Genomic DNA, 16,567 nt, shown 5'->3' on the forward strand with positions numbered 1-16,567 from the left:
GAAATAAGTCTCCCCTGCGGAAGGTGCTCTCCCTGCATCCTTATCACCAGAGCTAGGAATTCAGGGCCAAGAAACCCACACAAACAAACCTTAAATTAGCAAGAATGACCTTAAATTCCTCACTAATTACGAACCTCAAATCTAAGTTTCTTTATCTTGTCATTCCTCACAAATGTATTGTTTCTTTGTGTAAAAGATACATATACTGTCTGCTTTGTTCCCTCTCGGAGTCTCCTCTCTCTACGATCTCCAATACTTACGTACTAAACTGGGGTTTTCTCCTGTTAATCTGGTCTTGTGTCAATTTTATTATTAGTCCAGCCATAAGAACACAAGAAGGGAAGAAAGGGGATTTTTCCCTTGGTTCGACAGCCCTCATCCAATATGGCTGGGGCCCTTATAGAAGAGGAAATGCCATGTGAAGATAGAGGGACACTGGGAGCACCCCAGTGGTGGCAGAGGAAGAGATTGGAATGACGCAGCTGCAAGCCAGAAAATGGTGAGGATTGCTGGCTACCACCGGAGCTGGGAAGAGGCAAGAAGGGATTCTATCCAGAGCCTCAGAGGGAGCACGGCCTTGACGACAACTTGATTTCAGACACCTAGCCAACTGAACTGTGAAAGAATAAATTTCTGTTGTTTTAAGCCACGCAGTTTGTGGTACTTCGTTACAGCAGACCTGAAACTAACACAGGAGAAGAGGAAAAAGAGTGGCAAGGAAAAGCTCCAGCAAGAAGGTGAAGGAGTAACTCGCAGAGATAACTGTGTGAAAGTAATCCACCCAGAGGAAACGGTGAGCATTAAGACCCTGAGGCAAAAAAAGATCAAGGATGCCCTTGTGCCTGGGGCAGAGTGGACTATGGGAGGAAAAGGAAGTGATAATATCAGAGAGGTAAATGGAGCAGGAGGGCAGTGGGTCTGTAGGTAACCCCATGGAATTTGGATTCTATACGCAGTGAGACACGATATTAAAGGATTTTGAATAGAAGAGTGAAAGATACTATGACTTAGTTATGAAAAAGATTGCTCCGGCTGCTCTGCCGAGAATATATCCTGTGGAAGCAAAGATGGAAGTAGGAAGGCCTATTATGAGGATATGTTACAGGCTCTTAACATCAGCCCTGATATCAGTTCCCCCACATTGAACCCAGCGTATATGGGGTTAAAACTAAAACCCACCACCCCCTTTCCTGCTTCTCTAGCTCCGCTCATATGTAAATACCTGTTTCTTTAAACTTGGACTCCTTGAGCTTTACAACTAAATGGGAGTTACAAATTGTTAAAAGCTCAGGTGGCCTGGAGTTGGAGGCACACTAAAGTTTAGCTAATCATGTGTCCTTGAAGTTTGCCAGGAAAGCCACTGTCTCAAGAATATCAAGGAGCGGAGGCTTCCCAGACCTCAACTCCTGGACTCCTGGTGCTCGAACCCGCCTCAAACAAGAAGACGAGACAAGAGACAACGAAGCCGCCTCAAACAGGAAGACGAGACAATGGCGAAGGACGCCCACCTGCCATCCTCCTGTCTCACCCTCCCCCTGCCTTGCTGCAAGCAGCCTCTCAAGGCCAAACACAGGCTGGTGGGAAAATGCCAAACTGCACAAGCTACATGCGCCCCCTCCCCTACCAAAGACCCCAAATAAAAATCCCTACCCATTCCTCATCGGGGAGCTAGCAATTTTTGAGGCATGAGCCCTTGCTTTGCTCCCTGTGCTTGGCATGGTAAAAACCTTTCCTCTCCACTCAAGACTCTGTTCTCGTTATTTGGATTGGCATCGGGTTCAGAAACCAAACTTTCCGTTACAGATACTGCAATAACCCAGGTGAGAGATACATGTAGAGGTAGAGGAGGTGGTGAGAAGTGTAGGGTTTATTGTTAGAACAAACAGAATCTGGGGGCATATTGGATATGAGATGTGAGAGAAAGCGGGAGTCAAAGATTATTTCAAGGTTTTTGCTTCCTGCAAATGGTTTAATTCATACTTATCATGGGGAACACTGGGGTAAGAGCAAACTTTTTGTGTGGGAGAGAACATCAAAAGTTCACTTTTGGATATATTCTAATTGGGATGCTTTTAAATAAATAAGTAGTTGAATATATGAGAATAGAATTCTGGGGAAATTCTAGGATACAGATTTAAATGTGGGTATAATTACTACATAATTGGTGTTTAAAGCCATGAGATCAGATGAGATTAACAAGGAAATGGGTATAAATGAGGTAGAGAAGAAGAGAATTCAAACAATTGAGCCCCAGATCACTGCAGCCCTCACTAATGGGAGACGAGGCGAACCAGTTAAGGAATCTGAAAAGAAGCTGCTAGAAAGATAAGAGGAGAACCAGAATGTGAGTTCCTGAAAGACAAGTGAAGAAAGAACGAAGTGATAAGATGTGTTAAATACTAGTAGCTTAGGTATAATGAGCCCTGAGAACTGCTGGATTTAGCTGGATTTGTCAATGTGGAGGTCATAAATAGTGTGAACATATAATTTATCATCCAAATCAAGGCAATCTGAGAGTCAAAATCATTCCTGGAGAACAGGCAGAGGCCAGGACTACCTGTACAACCTGAAATGTGCAATCACCTAGTCATGGAAATATTGACAAGAATGGTTTCATGAGTATGACGGGGTGATTGCCTGAATGGATTGGGTTCAATAGAAAAGGTGGAGATAAATTAGAGTTGGTGACTCCAGAAAACATTTCAAGGAGTTTGCAATAACCGGAAGAAAAGAGAACCATATAGGGTAAAGAGGTTTTTTATTTTATTTTATTTCATTTTACTACGGAGGATATTATAGAAGTTTTGTGTGCTGACAGAAATGATCTTGGCAAGTGAGGGAAGAAATTGCCTGAAACAGGGGTTGTAGGAAGAGAATTGCTGGAGCTACAGGATGTAAGCTACAAACAGAAGAATTGGCTTTAGATATAGACATAAACATTTTATTCATAATAACGGAGGCAAGGCAGAGAAAATAAGCATAGATTCAGGTAGGTAGATAGATGGTGTGGCAGGAACTGGTAGAACTTCTTCTCTCATTGCTTAAAATTTCTCACCCTGGTGAGAGTGAGGATGGGGGAATAAGGAGGAGAGCTGGTCATACAGTGAGTGGACCTGGGTAGTACAATAGGACTTGTGGGCAGCACTAAGACTAGTCAGATTGGATAAAGCACAATCTATCAGCATTGCGGGGGTGGTCCACCCAACTCATGAACTGCATGTGGGAAGGTATTGATTTCCCAAGGGAAACCCAAAATTGGAGTAATATTAAATAAAAGTGGAATGAGTGTTGACAAGACAAGCTTAACAGGCCATAGGTTCTATTCCTCGCTCTTCCATTTATTATTTATACAACTTTGAACAAGTTCCTTAACGTCTTTGTGCTTCTGTACTTTCCTGCACAAAATGCAGATCATAATACCTGTTATTATTGTCATTATAAAGCAACAGAATTAGGTGATCTTTCAAATTCAAAAGACCTTATTGAAAATAGTATTTGATGTTATGATAACATCAAGCTATGATTAATTCACAATCAAATTATGAAATCATGTTATTATAGTAATTATCATTATGCTTCCAAAATATTAGGCCACTGTCTATTGCCTGAGTCTTTGACCTCAAATTTCAGTTAATGTCAGAGAAATGTTCATAAATATTTGCATTCTGTAAGAAAGCTACATTTTTAAGTAAGCATAGAATATAATTTTTTTATCATTCTGAGGCCGGTATGAGGGAAATGACTGCCATTCCCACCAAGAGAAGTATTCACATTTAAGCCAGAGGGCTAAGGTGTATGACCTCTACAGCCCTTCCAACTCTAAGCGTCTATATTCAGTTCTACTCAGGTTTATTCAGATCAATGCTTATCAGTTCTCCACAAATTCCTCCCCGGATCCAGCACTGCCGTAATTCTAAGTCACCAGATCCTTCTTGTCTGCAGATACAAATGAAGTGACCTTTATGTCTGTAATCAAAGTTTCTATTCTTGACCTCTAACTACATCTGCAGAATCCCTCACGTGCATATCCCAAATCTCTCCCTCAAGCAATTTGAGAATCTTCCAAAATAAACTTTCGTGTATCCTCACATTCAGTCTGTTAGCTACTGACATGGGCCGAGAGTTAGCCATTGATGGTGAAGTAGCTAGGAACTAAAGGTTTTTTCCCTTTTTTGCAATTACTGATTCTAGCTTTTAGCTGTTTAACCCACCCATTGTTAACTGTGCTGCTTAGGCAATATGCTATCTGACTCCCACTAGGCTCCTGTAGATAACATCTCCCTGGAGCCTGGGTCACCATGGTAAGGATTGTGTGAGAACTGTTTTTCAGGAATTAGAACTCCTTGTCCACTTCAGGCCAGTTGAGACCACAAAGTCATCAACTGGGCCAGCGCAGATGTCCGATAAGAGACCTTTTGACGTCAAGAGGCTAAAAACGCCACCCTCTCATCATGTTCACATGGCTATTTTGTGAACATGGGCCCTATGAAGAGGCATGAAGTCTGAGTACGCTTGCACAGATCATCATTACCTCACCTCTCCTCACCTCCAATCACCTCTCTCCACATTTCAGACCACCTTGCCCCATTCCATAAATATCCCTGAGCCCCTATCTTTGGGGAAGCGGATTTGAGACTCATGGTCTCACTTCCTCACATGGCTGCCTTGTGATTGAACTCTCTCTCTGCTGCAATCTCATCTCTGTGTTTGGCTTTCTGGGCGGCAGGCAACAACGAACCTGGCAGAGTAACGACACCATTTGAAAATCCTTTATATTCTTTCTATCTGGCTCTGATTTCCCTGAGTCAATACCTGTCCATAAAATTGCTTAAGATAGGTTTTCCATTGTCACTGTCAACAACCCATCCCAAGACTGCCAAGAGAATATTCAAGGGAATGTCTCCCGAAGCTCCCAAATCTGGCCAAGTCTGAAGTGTCAGAGAGGTGCTAGATTCTGAGCAGAGGTGGGGAAAAGAGACAAAATTGTAATCCGTTGACTCAGTCCTTCAACATTAACTGAGCACCTGCTGCATGCAATAGTGGAGCTTAGTGATCAAGAGTAAAGACTTTGGTGTCAGACATACCTGGGTTCAAATCCTACTCTGCCACTTAGAAACTTTGAGATCTTGGTCAAGTCTCTTATTCTCTCTGAGCCTAAGTTTACTTTCCTGTAAGATGGAAATCATAATAAACCTCTCTCATAGGGTTCCTATGAGAATTATATGAGAAAATACACGTAATCTTGGAACCTGGATAAAAATACAGCAGTTTTCATCCTCAAGTATGTTCCAGATTTTAGTTTGGCTCTGATGATGCAAATTTGCATTACATCAAACACACCTAGCATACTCACTCAAGAACCAGATCAAAAACAACCGCAGAGGTCTATAGGGAAATTTGAGAATTACTCTGGGCCAGTGGCCTTTCCATTCATTCCAAACCATTTCTCACACTGGATTCAGAAGGTCTTTGTCTTCTTTGGTTTCATACTTTGGCCTTTTCTTTTGCCTAGAAATTTTTGGGGAATGGTGAACACTTTTAATCCTTTCTCTAGTTCTCTTATCTTTACTACTTCCAAATATAGTTTTAGTGGTCTCCCCATTGCCTCTATCCCGGTTCACAGCACACGTAACTCTTGCCTGAATGGCTTCAGGGTTCAAAAGCTTTCTAACCAGTCTTCCCCTATCCTGTCTAACACTGTTGAATTGTTTTCCAGTAAAAGCATGTGAATAGTTCATTCAGCAGCTTACCATTATATTTTTAACAAAAGCCAAATCCATTACCATAGTGTGGAAAAGATACCTAAACTCAATTTCTACTGAAATCCCTTCTTCCCTTCCAAGTGATAAAAAAATGACAAGCAATAGGACATATCGGAGTATATGAGGAAGCCATATGGTGTAAAACTAATTTGGTCTGGACTCGTTTTTCCAGAAGGGCCTGACATGGCTGTTGAGTATGCATTGTATATCTGCTTTAAGAATTTACTATGTCCCAAAGACAACAATGCCCTTGAAGATAAGGATGTAACTTCCCCCACATTGGCATTTCCTTAAGGATAAGCATCTCTCCCTAGACTAGTGATTGATTGCTGACCTGCTGTGACCACCTACCTTGAGACCACCGACCTGCTGCATTCACGGAAATGCTGTGCCAGCAAAGCAATCTCATGACTATTGTAAAAGGGACATTCCAATCATATGTGATACATGCTTTTTGATGACATATAACCACTCTGTACACTCCCACTTCTTTGGAGAGCTCCATTCCCTTGTGAAAAGACTTTCCCAGGCTATATGGTCTTCAGATCTAGCTCATAATAAACTCACCTAATTTTGATTTGTATATTGGTTATGGATTATTTTTGTCAACACAGCATGGAGTTGTGGCTGAGAAGCAGCTGCCTAGGCAAGGATACAGCCCTCCTTGTATATTAGTTATCTATTATGGTATAACAAATCATCCCCAAACCTAGTGGCTTAAAACAATACATATTTATTATTGTACAGTTTCTGTGGATCAGGAATTTAGGGGTAGCTTAGCTGGGAGTTCTGTCCCAGGGTCTTTCATGAGTTTACAATCAAGGTGTTGGACAGGGCTGCAGTCATCTGAGGGTTTGATTGAAGCTGAAACATCCTTTTCCAGTCTCACTAATGCGACTGTCGGCAGAAGGCTTCAATTCCTTGTTGTCTGATGGCCAGAGGATTTACTTCTTCACCATGTGGATCTCTTTATAGGTGAGTGTACTCATAACGCGGCAACTGGTTTCCCCTAGAACGAGTGATCCAAGAGAGAAGGCAAGGAGGAATCCATAGTGCCTTTTATAACCTAGTGTCTGAAGTCACAAACTGTCATTTCCATTCTTTTCTACTCATTAGACGTGCATCACTAAATCAACCACACTCAAAGGGTGGGGAGTTCCCCCACATATGTAGCACCACACTGGACCTCTCTCTCTCTTGAGCTCCAGATTCATATTTCCAAACACCTGGTAAAAATCTCTTTCATTGTGCGTTGTAGATGTCTGATACTGAACTTATCCCCAAATAAACCCACTATCCTTATTATCATCGTCGCCCTGCCTCAATCTGCTCCTTCCCTTATAGGTTTTCTCTTGGTTAATAGTATTTTATCCAGGCATACAGGTTATATTTTTCACCCTCCCATTTTTCCCACCTCCTAAACTCAGTTGGTCACCAAGTCTGTTCATGTGTATCGCAGAATCTTTCTGGAATTTTCCTCCCTCTCTCCATCTCTACTGCAACATTCTGGATAGGCACGTCATGATTTCTTTCCTGGATTATTACAGTAAACCTGTACTACTAATGCCCTCTCCAGTTCCTCCTCTACACTAATACCAGACATCCTTCACTAAAACCAAAGCCTAATCACTGTCCAGATTAAAATCTATCTGTGTTCCACTATTTCCAACACACAAACCCAAATTCCTTAGTACTACATCATGTCTTTGTATTATCGGGCTGCTGTGCTCATCTCCATTTGCTTTTTCTGTCAAAGCCCCCTATGTAGCCTATGCTCAAGCCACTGCCATAAAGTGCCTGAGCATGCAGTGTCTTTTCCCCCTCCAAGCTTTTGTATCGTGCCCTTCATGCGCCTGGAATGCCCTTCTCCTACTGCTGTATTTAATAGATGTGTATCTACCCTTCAAAGCATAAATCAAAGATCGCTTTCTTTTTACATAATCCTTGACATACCCCCTCTCCTCTCTGTGGACTTTGTGCAAATCCATATTATTGAATTTATCCCAGCAAGTAACAGTTTTTATTTATACGTCTGTATTCCTCATAATATTCTGAGCTCTTTGGGACAAGGGGTCATGAGTAACTCAACTTTCTGACTGTCAGACAGCAAATGTCAAAATGTTGGTGGGGAAAAAAGATTTTAGACTGTACAAATTGTTTTTTAAAAGGAAATGGGTTTTATTTCTTCAGTCAATGTTATGTTCTTTTATGAATGAGTGGAAAGGGGGAAAGGGAAACTTTGTTAGATTTCTGCATATGCAATTTTGACTTAAAAAATATTATAGTCTCTGCATTTCAGAATACCCAACACATCTATTTGTTGAATACCACCTGAATTCTGTTCTTTGCTTTGGCAGAAAATAGCCACTAGGGAGCATCACAGTTGCATGCAATTTGTACAGTTTCAAGTAGTTTACTTCAGGGCAAAAGTCAGTTTTGAAAACAAAAAGCTCTTTTATGTCCCACACTGGTTTAGCTGTTTAAGACATTTCAAAGAAAATTAGCATGTAAACTTCCTACCCCTTATCTCCATTCTTCACACCTCTCAGATATCCTTCTACAAATAGCCATATTTGGAATATTTCCAAAGAAGAAAATTCAGCTCTTCATTTTCTCTCTCATTCCAGCAAATTCTTCATTAAACAAACATCTCCAAAACTCCAACTATGTGCAAGCCACTTTGATAGAAAATATAGAAGGTAGACAATTTTCAACCAACATTTATCAGAGGCAAAACGTTGTACTGGAGTGTAAAGGTACGGGAAAGTAAGAGGTGGTACACATATCTACCTTTAGTCTGTTCACAACCTCTGGTAAAAGATAAATAGCTTCTTAGATTTTAAAGAGGTGAGTAACATAGTAGAAGAATATATACACAAATGAGGCAGCAAAGAAGGAGTTTGGAAACATTTGAATCCATTAGACTTGGCCAGGCTTAAGGGAGGGGAAAAGCAATTTAGGAAGAGTATATACAAACACATTTTTTTTAAAAAAAGCATGAATTTGCACCATTGAAGGCCTATTTTCTAAAAAACAATCAATCCTGCTTAAAAATGTGCTTTCTAAATGGATAAAGAAAAGGAAATCTCCAAGATCTCCTTTAAAAACAGAAAATGAAGGAAATGTCAAACTAGTTGAGAGACAAGTAAGTAAAGTTAAAAGCTGAGGTTTCCTTGAGAATATATCTTCAATGCAAATCAGAAAACTAGCTTTGGAACAGAAGGAGGATAAGGGAGATGAACTTTAGACCCTACATTTACCAAGGACCATGGAAGAGAGATAATATGGTCTCAAGTTGGAAGCAACCCCTTCCTTTAAGCAGAAGCAAATGTTAATCTTCTCTGGAGGAAAGTATCCTTAATTTAGACCCTGGGAATTCTCAAAAATGAAAATCAACTATATATGAGCTTATAATCAAAAGTCACCAAACACACAAGGTAAGCTACCATGAGTGAAAGTCACCAGGAACAACAAACAATTTGAACCCCTTAAGACTTCAGATCATAGAAATGTCAGACCTAGAATAGAGAATAGCCAGATATAAACTATTAAAATAAATTAAAGCTTGGGTAAAAATTAAGCAAGGAAAAAAATAGTAAATAGACATATTAACATGGTTAATTCATCAAGAAAACATAATACTTCAAAATGTGTGTGCCCTTAATACTGGAGCTTCAAACATATGAAGCAAAAATTAAACAGAAAAATAAACAAATTCACAATTATAGTTGGATATTTTAACATACTTCTCTATGTATTTGGTATAATGAGTAGATAAAACATCAATGAAGATATAGAAGATTTGAACAACTCTATCAACTAAATTTAATCTACATGTACAGAAGACTACACCAAATAGCAGTAGAATACATATTCTTTCAAGTGTATAATAAACATTAGCCAAGATATCCCATATAGTAGGCAATAAAACAAGTCTCAATAAATATCAAAGTATTGTAAATCTTACAGAGTGTATTTTCTGACCATATCACCATTCAATTGAACTCAAACCAATAACAATAAACACCTAGAAAATCCCAATATATTTGGAAATCTGGCAAACTGTCTCTACATAACTCATTGATCAAAGAACAAATTATAAGGAAAATTAGAAAATATCTTATACCCAATAATAATAAAAATACAACATATTAAAATTGTGGGATACAGCTAAAACAATCTTAAAGGGAAAGGTATAGTATTAGACACCTCTATTAGAAAAGTGGTGTGGCACCCACCCTTCAAAGATCCATGCTCTCAGGAGTCATATCTTCATATAGTCCCCTCCAACACCGAATTGGAGCTGACTCTGTGTGACCAATAGAAAACAGCAGAAGTGATTATGAGTGACTTTCAACCTAGGTCATAAAAGGCATTTAACTTCCAGTTTAGCCTCTTGGATTATTTATGCTTGAGGAAACTAGTCACATGGTCATGAAGACACTCAAAGAGTTTATCAGAAAGGCACATGTGGAGAAACCAATGCTGATTGCCAACAGCTAGCACCAACTTGCCAGCCATGCAAGTGTAGCAATTTGGAAGTGGATCTCCCTGCCCCAGTCAAGCCTTCAGATGACTGCGGCTCAGCCAATATCTCACTGCAACCACACAAGAAACTCCAGTTTAGAACTTCCTAGCTGAGCCCTTCCTAAACTTTACCCTTGGAATCCATGAGCACAATAAATGGTTGTTTCATTTCATTAAGTTTTGAAGGTGATTTGTCATGCAGCATTAATAACTGCATAGGAACAAACTGCATAGTAACTGCATTAGGAACAAGAAGAAATGTGTACAATCATTGATCTAAGCTTTTGACTAAAACACCAAGAAAAAGAAGATCAATCACTCTTGAAAAACAGTGTTTTTAAAAGAATTCTCTTTGACTGTCTCTCTCCCTGAACTCTCTGTTAAGGTGTCTGCCTCTGTTGGTATCACATTCAGCTTTTAGCCTCCACTAAAAGAGACTGTTTGAAAAATAGGATTACCAAAAATCCTATGTCCACTAAAACTTTCTTTCAAAATGAAGGCAAAATAAAGGCATTCCCAGATGAACAAAAACTAGAAGAGTTCATGGCTAGTAAACCTACCTTACAAGAAGTATTAAAGGAAGTTTTTCAGGCTAAAAGCAAATGACCCCAGACAGCAATTCAAATCTACATGAAAAAACAGAGTAATTGTAAAAGTAATTATAATTATCAAAGATAGTATGGTTGCACATTTCTTCTCTTAACTGATTTATAAAACAATTGTGTAAAATAATGTGTATATAATTGCATTGTTGGCCTTATAAATATAGAAATGCAATATATTTGACTACTATAGGGGAAAGGAGACAGGTGGAATCCAAGCTGTACTGTAGTAAGGAAGTAAGGCTAGACGAAAACATGAATTCACAGGAACAGGTGAAAAGAATACAAAATGGTAAATAAGAAGGCTAATATAACTAACTCTCTAAGAATTTAATTGCTCTCCTTTCTTTTCTTTAATAAACATAAAATTATATAAAGTAATATAATGTGATTATAACATTGTATGTTGGTTTTATAACATACAAAAGTAATACATATAACAAGCAAAAAAGAGAGAAGATGGAGTTGAGCTATATGGCAATAGCATTTCTATATCTCATTGGAATTAAGTCAGAATAAACCTGAAGTAGCTTCCGATAAGTTAAGATGTACATAGTAAGCCTTAGAGCGTCCACTAAGAAAATAACTCCAAGAATATATAGTGAAAAATCACTGAAGGAATTAAATGTAATGCTAGAAAACACTCACTCAATACAAAAGAAAGCAGTAAAGGAAGAATAAAGGTACAAAAAGACATGAGACGTATAGAAAACAAAAAGTGAAATGGCAGGCATAAATGCAAGTATATTAATAGTGACATTAAACATGAATGAATAAACAATCTAAGCAAACGACACAGGTTTGGGGCTGGCCCAGTGGCATAGTGGTTAAGTTTGCGTGCTCTGCTTTGGTGGCCAAGGGTTCACTGGTTCAGATCCCAGGCATGGACCTATGCACTGCTTGTCAAGCCATGCTATGGCTGGCAACCCAAATATAAAATAGAGGAAGATGGGCACAGATGTTAGCTCAGGGCTAACCTTCCTCAAAAAGAAAAAAAAAAAGACAGAGATTTTCAGACTGGACTTTAAAAACAAGATCTAGTTATATAGTGCCTCTATAGGAGACACAGTTTAGATTCAAATATACAAATAAGTTGAAAGTAAAAGAATGGAAAAATACATCATATAAACAGCAACCATAAGAAAGCTACAGTTGCTATCCATATATTAAACAAAATGGACTTCAGAAACAATATGTTATTAGAGATACAGAAGAATATTTTATAATGATAAAGGGTCTATTCATCAGGAAGATATAGCAATTATAAACATATATGTATCTAACAACAGAGTCACAAAATTTAAAAAGTAAAAACTGACAGAATTGAAGAGAGAAATAGACAATTTCTATTGTAGACAATAATGATTGGAGACTTCAATACCCTTACATTCAATAGCGAATAGGACAACTAAGCATAAGATCATCAAGGAAATAGAAAACCTGGACATCACTACAACCAACTAGACCTAACAGACATCTATAAAACACTCTACCCAACAAAAGCAGAATGCACATTCTTCTCAAGTTCCCCTGCAACATTCTCCAGGGTAGATCACATGCTAGGCCATCAAACAAATCTCAATGAATTCAAAATGATTGAAACCATACAAAATATGTTCTTATAGTAGAGAGAAATTAGAAATCATAACAAAATTTTTTTTATATATTAACAAATAGATGAAAATTAACACACTCTCAAACATCTGATGGGTCAAAGAAGAAATCACAAGGGAAATCAGAAAATACTTTGAGATGAATGGAAATGAAGACACACCATACCAAACCTTATGGGATGCAACTAAAGCATTGCTTAAGGGGAAATGTATAGCTGCAAATGCCTACATTAGAAAAGAAGACAGCTCTTATATCAATACTCTAAATTTTCCCTTAAGACACTGGAAAAAGGGCAAACAAAATTCAAATCAAGCAGAAGGGAAAAAAAAGATTAGAGTAGAAATAATGAAATACAGGATAGATATAAAGGAATACAAACAACTGAAACTGATTCAAGAATAAATAGAAAATCTGAATAGACGTAAAAAGGAAAGAGATTTAAATTGTTAACTAAAGCAAAAAAAAAAAAAACTACCCACAAAGAAAAGCCCAGGCCCAGATGGCTTCACTGGGGAACTCTACCAAACATTCAAAGAAAAACTGATGCCAATTTCAAGAAATTCTAAAAACCTCCTAGAACTAATGAGTTCAGCAAAGTTAGAGGGTATAATATAAACATACAAAAATCAATTGCATTCCTATGTGCCAGCAGTGAACACATGGAAACTGTAACTGAAAATACAATGCAATTTATAATCCCTAAGAGGGATAAAGAAATACTAAGGTGTGGATCTAATAAAACATGCATAGAATCTATAGGCTGAAAATTATAAAACAAATGGCCAGACATAACATGTTCATGGACTGAAAGACTCAACGTGATAAAGATGTTAATTCTCCCTACATTGATATAAAGGTTTAATGAAATTGCTATTAAAATCCCAGCAAGGTTTTTTTGTAGATACAGACAAGATTACTCTGAAAGTTATATAGGAAGGCAAAGGAATAGAATAGCTAAAACAATTTTGAAAAGCAAGAATATCACTTATTATATAGCTACAGTAGTCAACGCTGTGTGGTGCTGACAGAGGAGTAGACGTATAGAACTGATATTTTACAAAGGTGCAGAAGCAATTCAATGGAGGCAAGATGGCCTTCTTAACAGTAGTGCTGGACCAAGTGGATGTCAATAGATGAAAAGATAAATCTTGACTTAAACTTCACATCTTATACAAAAATTAACTCAAAATGGATCACAAACTTAGACGTAAATGTAAAACTAGAAAACTATAGGAGAAAACCTTCAGGATCTAAGGCTAGGCAAAGAGTTCTTAGACTTGACACCAAAAGCACAACCTGTGAAACTGATAGATTGGGCCTTTTCAAAATTAAAAAATTTGTTCTGGAAAAGATCGTGACAAGAAAATAAAAAGACAAGCAATAGAGTGGGATAAAGTATTAGAAAACCACATATCTGGCAAAGAACTATTATCTAGAATATATAAAGAACTCTAAAAACTCAACATTAAAAACAAGCAGTTCAATTAGAATTAGGCAAAAGACATGAGGAGACATTTCGCCAAAGAGAGTATACAGTTGGAAAACAAGCACATGAAAAGATGTTTAATGTTAGCCATAAGGAAAATTTAAATTGAAACAATAGGATATTGCTATACACCTACCAGAACAACTTATAAAAAGTAGCGTCAATACCAAATGCTGGATGTGGAGAAACTGAATCACTCGTATATTGCTGGTGGAAGGGTAACATGGCACAGCCACTCTGGAAAATAACGTGGAAATTTCTCTTAAAATTTAAACATGTAACAACCATACAACCCAGTAATTGCACTCACGTCCATTTATCCCAGACAAATGAAAACATGTTCAATAGAAACCTGCACATATGTGTTCCTAGAAGCTTCGTATATAATGGTCAGAAACTAGAAACAACCCAGATGTCCTTTAATAAGTGAATGGTTAACAAATTGTGTTAACAAACTACTGAAAAATAGTGAACTATTAGGGTGATGAAACTGTTCTGTATGTTACTGTGGTGATGGATACGTGACTCAAAGCATTTTAAAAACCTCATAGGTCTATATCCCACAAAGATGAATTTTACTACATGCAAAATTTAAACACTCAACCAGGATGGTGGGGAGAAATCAAGAGGAAATGCGGGCTGTAACAAGTAAATATAACTTTATTACAAATGAATGACATAACTCAACTGGAGGGGATGGGGAAGAAATGAGCTGGCCTAAAACTCTTTGTAAATAGAGTCTTGAGCTGAAAGGAATCATTTCTCAACACCTGTAAAAAAAAAAAAGTGTTTTGATTATATACTGTGAGGTTAAAGACAAAAACAGTCCACAAACACTGTATTCTAGTGGGAGAATTTGTTTTTCAGGATGTGGATTACCATTCTGAAACTACTTCAAATGTGTACTAGGGTTGAACAATTTAGTAAATAAATTGTTGATAATGAAAGCCAGGTTTCTCACCGACAGAGAAAGAAGTTAAAAGAAGCAAACGGCAAGGATCCACACACATCTAGGGCAGGAGAGAGAACACAACAGAGGAGCGACGGTGGAAACAGGTGACCAGAACCCTACTTAAACCCCCCGCAATTACTCCTAAACACAGAGGGAAACTTTGGAGTTGCACACCTGAGCCCGCGGGGAGAGTCTCTCCCCGCCATTGGCGGGGAGACCCGGCCTGGTGCTCGGGGCGCCCGGAGGGTCCCAGAGAGACGCCCGCGAGGGCGGGGCGACCCCCAGCTGCCGTTGCCCGCCCTGGGGGACTAGGGATTGCCGGAGATCTCGGAGAGGACCGGGGCGGGGGAACTTTCAAAGGCCGGATCGGCGACCCGGAGGGGAAGCGCCGGAGCTCCGCCAGGCAGCAGACAAAACTCTCTGTCTGCCGGTAGCAGAGGGGCCACGCTGAGCACTCAGGGCTCCCGGCAGAGGCCCGGAGAGAAGCCCAGAGGGCGGGGCGACCCCCAGCTGCCGTTGCCCGCCCCGTGGGACTAGGGATTGTCGGAGATCTTGGAGAGGACCGGGGCGGGGGAACTTTCAAAGGCGGGTCCGGCGACCCGGTGGAGAAGCGCCGGAGCTCCGCCCGGGCAGCAGACAAAACTCTCTGTCTGCCATTAGCAGAGGGGCCACGCCCAGCATTCAGGGCTCCCGGCAGAGGCTCGGACAGAAGCCCAGAGGGCGGGGCGTCCCCCAGCTGCCGTTGCCCGCCCCGTGGGACTAGGGATTGCCGGAGATCTCGGAGAGGACCGGGGCGGGGGAACTTCCAAAGGCGGGTCCGGCGACCCGGAGGGGAAGCGCCGGAGCTCCGCCAGGCAGCAGACAAAACTCTCTGTCTGCCGGTAGCAGAGGGGCCACGCCCAGCATTCAGGGCTCCCGGCAGAGGCTCGGACAGAAGCCCAGAGGGCGGGGCGTCCCCCAGCTGCCGTTGCCCGCCCCGTGGGACTAGGGATTGCCGGAGATCTCGGAGAGGACCGGGGCGGGGGAACTTCCAAAGGCGGGTCCGGCGACCCGGAGGGGAAGCGCCGGAGCTCCGCCAGGCAGCAGACAAAACTCTCTGTCTGCCGGTAGCAGAGGGGCCACGCTGAGCATTCAGAGCTCCCGGCAGAGGCCCGGAGAGAAGCCCAGAGGGCGGGGCGACCCCCAGCTGCCGTTGCCCACCCGGTGAGGCTAGGGATTGCCGGAGATCTCGGAGAGGACTGGGGTTGGAGAGAGTTCCAGAGACCCAGCTTAGTAGCCTAGGGGGAAACCCTACAGGCTCACAGAAGCCTTAGGGAAAGCCTCTGCACAGCATCAGTAGAAGGCACCCAGCCGCCAGCCACAAGGCTGGAAGACCCCAGGGCAAAAGCAGCATAGCTAGGTGTACTAACCACAGACTGTAGAAGATGCCAATAGCTCTCCTGCGACCCATAGAGGACAAGTGAGATTTGGTGGGTGCCGACAGCAACCGAGCAACAAATAAAAGTGATCCCACCCCTGGCCACTGGAAAAGCCCATAACACCGTTGCAGACCCCAAGGAGAGAGCGCATCTAGGTGGGCAACAACAGTAGGCACCTGCAGCCTGAAGCCCCCCGTGACGGCCCC

The sequence above is a fragment of the Equus przewalskii genome, chromosome 8, assembly GCF_037783145.1.
Source record: "Equus przewalskii isolate Varuska chromosome 8, EquPr2, whole genome shotgun sequence".
NCBI classification, from domain to species: Eukaryota; Metazoa; Chordata; class Mammalia; order Perissodactyla; family Equidae; genus Equus; species Equus przewalskii.